This window comes from Mytilus trossulus, chromosome 10 (assembly GCF_036588685.1).
Source record: "Mytilus trossulus isolate FHL-02 chromosome 10, PNRI_Mtr1.1.1.hap1, whole genome shotgun sequence".
In the NCBI taxonomy this organism is placed as follows: domain Eukaryota; kingdom Metazoa; phylum Mollusca; class Bivalvia; order Mytilida; family Mytilidae; genus Mytilus; species Mytilus trossulus.
In genome coordinates, this window is record NC_086382.1 from 40,973,923 (window position 1) to 40,982,247 (window position 8,325).

Sequence of the window (8,325 nt, forward strand, 5' to 3'; positions counted from 1 at the left end):
ACTACATAGATGCGTTCATTGAAATCCAAATCGTAACTATTAAAACTAGCATATACAAAGAACGAACTGATATATAAACACGTAAGTTGGTGCTAAAAGATGTTGCCGCTCAAAAATAATTATAATTAACAACATGGAACGATAAATCATTCCTTTTGTCGCATATCTTTGTGTAGAGGTCCACTTTTTAAACTGAAATAGCTTAATCTAGGAAAAACAGCGATTTCTTTTAAGTATGATCCTCTGGTTAATTTTCGGCTGTATATTTAGAGAATTCTGGATTATTTAAGGAAATTTACACCAAGATAACGTTTTTTTTACGTTTTTATCAATTAAATTGGATTTAAACGGATCTTTACTAAGTCTGGTCAAAGTCTGTGATTCAAAACAGTTCATGAATAATTCTGCTATCAAAAGAGGAGCAATGTGTTCCCATTGAAATATATATAACATATTGGAAAACTTTATTGTCAAAACGTAAAATAATGTTGTTAAGGAACACATCTTCAGCCTTTATCATCTCACCACACGTCCCGAAAGAATATCTAGTTTATTTCACTTATTTGTTACAGAAGAAGGTTTGTATGAGTTGCAGCAGATTGATTGACAATCAGATTTTTCAAGTGTCCATATAATTGAGTAGGGAAACTTTTGTTTGATAAGATTGCGTGGAAGTGTCAAAACAAATGGATGTAAGCAATTACAGTTAACCGCGAGCCGGCCTTCAATAAGGGGAACACTCATACTGTATAGTCGTTTATAAACGACCCCGAGTATGAAAAATATGAAAAAAACAATTCAATTGAGAAAAAAAAATAGCCTAATTTATGACAAAGCAATTGACGATAAAACAAACATGACTATAATGGACCAACGACAATTGCAACCTATGAACTTCAGGCTTCTGACTTAGGACAAGCACATAAAGAATACGGTGGGATTAAACAAGTTTTTTTGACAGGGGTGGGGGGACAACACAACATAAGAACAATAAACATCAGTTTTTAAGAAGGCTAAACTCATCAGGTCGAAACAAAGCAAAACAAGACACAGACCTGACATGGCTGGGTATTTATCCTTCCTCACAAATAACATCAAAAAGGTCAACAAGTCACGCAGATCTGAGAGTACTCCTAGTTCAAAGCCAATAACAACTACTGAACAATTCGTGTACTAGTATCTAAGACTATGGTATATATACAGTTTGACAATTTTTAAAGTATTGTAATTCGTATCCATAAATATTCATACACCGATTATTAATTTGTCTATCCAATTTACACAAGCATGGGGCGCTATTCAAACCAGAGTTGAGTATTCTACTTTGGGAACTCTAAACTTTAAAGATGATTTTGATTTAAAGATTTTTTTGTGTTTAAACATTAAAGCATTGCTCTGGAATGTGCTGCTAGAGTAGGGAAATAATCTTGCTTAATCACTTATCTGACTTTTTACAAACATTTACTGATTGTTGTTACCTGTGTATTCTGCAAATTCGGACGACTGGGTTAAAACCCAAGAAATTTGAACTAGCACAAGAAAGTCGGTTAAATTCCAACCTTTCAGAAGGCCCGTCTAAAATTTTGTGCAAGCTTTTTCAGTTAATGTCGTTAATATAAAGGAAATGTGGCACACTCGTAATTAACATCCCATTTTTTCATATTAGAATCGAAATAATCCCTCATGCCATGCTCTATGCTCATTTTAACATGGGTAGGCATTATATTTGACCACATTTTATAAATAAAATATCGACAAATATAATGCCTACCCATCTTAAAATGAGCATAGAGCATGACATAAAGGAATTATTTCTTAAATTAAATTTATTGTACAATTGTAAGAAAGATAACTCTACAGGTAATATATTCACAAGACTGCAGGAGTTATCTAACGTTTAGTATAAGACGTGAGATTAACATTAGTAAAAAAATAGAAATGCTTAAATTTGCTAAATTCGTGACAGAACAGTAGGTCTACGTATTTTTTAAAATCCTCTCCGACATGTAAAGACCTGGGGATACCGAAAAACACAGAGGAAGTGGGCGTTCCCTTATTCACATCCCGTACCATAATAGTCTCGATAACCCGCCAGACGCATATTTAAATATAGCGTCTGGACTGGTCAGATATTTATAGGGGACGTAACAAATAATTAAATATAGAACATATCTATAAATAGCACTTCCGGTATCTCCATTCTATTTAAAACAAGTAATACAAACAGTAAACAGTGTAACGTTACATGTATAAAAGTTATGTGATTATTAAAACTGACATTTTGTATTTGACCCTATTTTGCCCAAGTTGCAGATGGGCAAATTTAAAAGAACGATCGAAAACTGTAATTAATAGCGGTGGTCTTTTTTCCTGAATTTTGTGACACATGTAAAAAAGAAGACATAATTTTTTTTCGTGGGAAAAATTTGGTTGATTATATAAAGAAACAATGTAGCATGACTGTAGAGTTCCCTCATTATAACAAGGTCTGGATCAGCCACTGTTTGTGTATAGGGGGTATCACGCTCCGCTATGCGCTAAGAGAGCCAAGGGATCCGTATAGGTGGACCGTTGTACATAAAGCCATACAATATACCCTAATTTTCTGGTGAGTTATAGTTTCTCCGACATGTATCCCGAACAGCCTATAATCTAGGACCTCATCTTTATATTTATTGTCATTTTTTCAGCCCTGAACATTTAATACCAATATTTACCACAAGACGATAACCAAGCAACCCAAAATCAATCTTTTTGTTTATTCCATATTTATAAACTATTAGTAGGTTTTTCTATATGAATTGGATTTTGAATAAATAAGTTTATTCCATAATGGTTTTATTTTAGTAGGTTTCTCTATATGAATTGGATTTTGAATAAAAAATCATATTCACCTGAGAAAGTGTTATTCACCGCGCTAAACGTCACGCGCTTTTACATAACGTTACGTTATGGTAAAATGTTTCATGTAAAATTATTCACCGCGCAAAACGTCGCGTGCTTTTTCGTGTACAATTTTGGTAAAAAAACGTTTGATTTACAATTGCTTTTGGTAAATATTTTCTATTACATTCATTTCTTTCGGAATATGGAATAAAACATTTACTGTCTTTTGTTTCGGTAAATATGTGGTTTTATCATATACTTGTATAAAATATTACTAAAATTTTACAGTTCAATAACATTTGAAAACATCAAAAGGCTATTAAAGGATTACTTGGTTTATTGACCAGATTCTTAAGAATTATCAAAGCGGGCCGATAAAGGTACCTTTATTGACTGCTTCCGGAATGTTATCGCATGCCTTTCCGTTAATTTCCGTGACGTTTATCACATGCAACTTCGTGCATTTCCGGAAATTTGATTGAATACGACAACAGAACGCGGAAAACGGCAAGTGATAAAATAGTTGAGGAGCAAAAATGAATTAATTAAAACATGTTTTGAAAGACATATTAAATGAGGTGACAATATTATTGAAGAACATGATAATTGTTGTGACAAAATAAATAAAATGCTTGTTATATCAATAAAACAATTAAAGTAAATTATTTGTTTTGGTCAGTTGTCTGTAAATATTTTTTGAAATTGCAAAGACAAACAAAATTAAATTTTAATAGTTCTTGTCTGTATATCTTCTGCTGAAGTATATGATAAAAAGATAATTACATGTCATTTTTCATATCAGACCCTTTATCGGCCCTCGTTCATGATATCAGCCCTCGAGCCTGCGGCTCTTGGGCTGATATCACCACCTTTGGCCGATAAAGGGTTTGATATGAAAAATGCCATGTAATAATCTATACTTATTGACTTTTGAAAAACTGATATTCACTGAGGCCAACGGCCTGAGTGAATATCAGTTTTTCAAAAGTTGGCCTCAGTGAATATCAGTTTTTCAAAAGTCAATAAAACCAGACATTAATGATTTACCTCATCAAAATACAGTTATTGTATAATATTACAACACACCACGTTTAATATTCTCTTATCTTCATACTATAAAATGCTCGATAAAATGCCATATGAAATATTTTCCACTTGACGTTATAAGCGACCAACAGTCGGTATATTAATCTATATTGTATCCACATTAGTGATAGTCTGTATTCTTTATTTTCCCCTTTTTTCTTAGTTTTGTCTCGTTATTCTTATTTCTGTAAATCCTTGTTATAATTTATGCTTTCCTTTTTATATAATCTTTCAGATATCTGACGCACTTACCTAACTCGAAAAGCACACATCAAGTTACGTTTATGGAAAGAAAAACAACTCATACAAATACTAAGATTTCAATGTAGAAAATCCTCCATAACAACTTATTACTGGCAGATCAGTGAGATCATACAACTTTTTATTTACATAATTAACTGATCTTATGAAATTGCAAACGACAGAATAGTCTGAATGTATCACAATAATCTATATCGCCTAATCCTTTCGGGCAGAAAACATTTAGGGACCAATCTTCACACAATACCACTTTGTCAGTCTCCGTGTCCATGAAGAAATACACAAGTTAACCAGTCATTCATGAAACCCAATTTAATACTCTTTGAATACATGTTTGAATCAATCACATGGAAAAGATGGAATGGGATTCGTCCCATACTGCATGACTTGTAAAAAAAAATAACTGAAAAGTGTATTCTCCTACTACAAACTATTATGCTGAGTTCACACGTAATACGAATTTGATTCCAATATCCATCATGTATTGAAGGGCAGCTTCACAAAAATTCTCCTGTACATGTGAACCTTTATATAAAATAAGTAGATTGGTATGATTGCTGATGAGGCAACAACCTAGCAAAGTTCAAATGACATGGATGTTCGCAAATATAATCACTGCTGGGCCTTCAATATTAAGAAAACTCCATACCATATAAATAACTGAGAAGGGGCCAGACATGTAAATGAGATACAATTCAAACGTGAAAACTGTTAAATTTCTTATATGATTTTTGATTTGTTTAATTTCTCTGACATATCTGACAACAATGTGATTCTTGATTTTTGTTTTATTTACTCAATGAATGTCTGTGTACCTTTTTTCGCTTTATGGTTGCTGTCAGAATAATGTTTATACTGTTATTATAATGATTGCTGGCAGCTTCAGTAATTCAAAACAAATCGTTGAATCTTTTTTTCTTATAAAATTGGAGCTGTTTAAGATACAATGAAAATTCAAGTATTATAGATTTTTTTTAAATTCTTCACATTTTACACATAATATCTGTGTCCAGAAATCTTCATTGGTTTGTCTACAAAAGAAAGTAAATGTTAAATCATATTAATTTTTGGTCACCAGCATAGCATATATGAAAAACAAAATGTTTGGAAAAAACATCATATATAAATATACATTTTAAAATGTCTTGGTGGAAGCTGAATCCCGCTACGGCATGCAAGATTATCTCGCTGTGTTGATGACACAACCCATTGGTGGCATTGGGTTGTTTCCTGTTCTTTTGTCGGGTTGATGTCTCTTTGACACATTTTCTGTTTGTCTTCTCTATCAAAATCATGCATGAACTTTTATCATTATTGAAGGCCATACCGTTGCCTATAAGTGCTCACATCCACCTTGTTTGAACCTGGGGTGGATAACTGTTTCATTGGCATTCATACCACATCTTCATATTTGTATAATGTTGACCTTTTGATACTTTTATTCTCAATTTTTGTTTAAGTCAACAGTATGTCCTCTTAATTATGTTGATGTCTACTTTTGGTAATGTATATCACTGGGATCAGTCACCGGTTGTTGCCTCATTGGGACCTCCTTTCATTGATGCTGGATCTATTGTTTTGCATAAAATCGAATTTTCAGTGTTTTCCTCATGCCATGGTTTTATTTTAAGGTTTAGAAGGCCAATTGGTATATATTCACCGACAACATTGCATGTATTCTTTTATGATTTTTTTTGAGTGTGGAAAAAAAGTATTGTCCAGTTGACCAGTCCAGACTTTGTTTACTAACAGTATATTTAAACTACTTTTTATAACAACGTGTCCCACTTCTTCTATGTTTGTATAAGCTAAATGCATTTGTTTAAAAAAAAAATCGAGCACAAATCATTTACACCGTTTGGTGTATGTTCAAATCGGCATCTTCTAGATATACTTTGTTCGGTTTTCTTCTGCTAATGGTTTTGGATTGCGTTCCCTCTTTTAAATGTGTACAACATTGCGCATCATTCCTCCACCCCCCCCCCCCCCCCCCCCTTTTTTTTTTACACATATCAAAATGCGAACTCCATTATACAATGCAGACAGATACAACAAACTTATCCTGGATGAAGTTCATATTTCATAGCACTTTCAATAAAGTATTTATAAAGTCAAAGATAATACAAATCAACCACAAAATGTATTTATAGCGTACAGACGACTGTTCGAGTGGTCCCAGGCAATACAAAAATTGCCATTTATTATATATATTATTAACTTGCTTGCGTAGCACGGACATGCATGAAAGAATATAACTACTCGGTGCTTCAGGTTGTATTAAAATTCATGTAACAGTTTGTGTTGTTATATCATGATTATATCTTACCAAGTTTGATGTGCTGTTATTTTCCTTTGCGGTGATGGAAGCCATGCTGCCTGGTGTTTTCCACGACTTGTATGTCGTCACAGAAAAATATAAATAGCTTTAAACAACAATCGGTACACTCGGGCTTTTCAATAGTATTATCGTAATATAATTTCTTCCGAAGTCAATAACCAACTTCTTGGTTATTCGTCTTGGACATTATCTTTAAATACAAGCTAAAAAATCCGATAATATTCCGAATGTCATAAATTACCATTTTTAAATCACTTGTCATCCAGACGCTCTACTTTGAAAAATAAAGCGGCTGGATGATCGAGACTAGTACCATAAAGAACCCATCGCTCCATTTTGATGGCATCCGATACGAAGCGACCTTGAAAGGTTATCCGACAAAGATTGATCCTTACAGTCCAATGTGTATGATACCACTTCCTGTGCCATTCGGAAGAGAACACATGGAACCAACTTTCGTTCGGAGAAGAAATGAACGAGAAAGAGACAGAGTCAAATTGTGTTAATGAAGGGAATGCTGTATTAAAAGAACATTTACCAATCGAACGTAAGAACAAATGTGTGAGTAAAGTGGAGACTTTAAAATTAGCCATAGATTACATTTCTCATTTAAAAGACCTTTTGGAAGATTCGGACGATTCGGAAAGTGACAGTATTGGAAAGATCGATAAAAGTGAGATTACGTCTGAAGATATTGTTAACGGAAATGAGGACAAGGACAAAGTTTCACCAGCAAAACGAAAATGTGTGAGAAGTACATAATTTACACATATTGTGTTTATCTGTTCATCTCTCATGCATCATCGTCGTCGTCTTCATCATCATGGTCGTCGTCGTCATCATCATTACCATGATCACCAGTTATGTGATTTTTATCATAGTGCTAAATATACATTCTAGTCATATTTAAAATGAATTACAGTGTAGCTTGTAAACTTTACACTTCAGATGTTCTTTTGTCTTGGAACATTTTTGTTGATAGATAGTTTCGATTCCTGTAAACATCAATATGTACATGTACAGTAAATATATAAAATTTCAGAAAGTGCACAATTTACGCAAAATGTATATAAAATGTGTGCTAGTGTGCAGTGTTGTTAATGTTCATTGTTAATTTTTAATAAAACAAGTGTGGACACAGATGAGTGTGGATAGTATGTTTGGATGTTTGACAGTGTCTTATGACAAAAGGAGTTCTACTATGTTTTTCCTTTATGGTGTTATTTTTTTGTCTGTCTGATGAGTTAAGCCTTTTTTAACTGATTTTTATAGTTTGTTCTTATGTTGTACTGTTATACCACTGTCCCAGGTTAGGGGGAGGATTGGGATCCCACTAACATGTTTAACCCTGCCACATTATTTTTGTATGTGCCTGTCCCAAGTCAGGAGCCTGTAATTCAGTGGTTGTCGTTTGTTTATGTGTTACATATTTGTTTTTCGTTCATTTTTTTACATAAATGAGGCCATTAGTTTTCTCGCTTGAATTGTTTTACATTGTCTTATCGGGGCCTTTTATAGTTGACTATATATGCGGTATGGGCTTTGCTCATTGTTGAAGGCCGTACGGTGACCTATAATTGTTAATGTTTGTGTCATTTTGGTCTTTTGTGGATAGTTGTCTCATTTGCAATCATACCACACCATCTTTTTTATATTATTAACTGTGTTGCACGGTGACAACCAACCTGAGCATTAGTCTAAGAACTGTTATTTATTTAATATTTTTTTTTATGTTCAAGACAGGCATAGAGGAG

The 8,325-nt window shown here is 33.3% G+C and overlaps 1 pseudogene; it reads left to right on the plus strand.

Moving 5' to 3' along the window:
- The first annotated feature begins 686 nt into the window (after positions 1-686).
- Positions 687-7,691, plus strand: LOC134687905 (achaete-scute homolog 3-like; annotated as a pseudogene).
- The last annotated feature ends 634 nt before the right edge of the window (positions 7,692-8,325 follow it).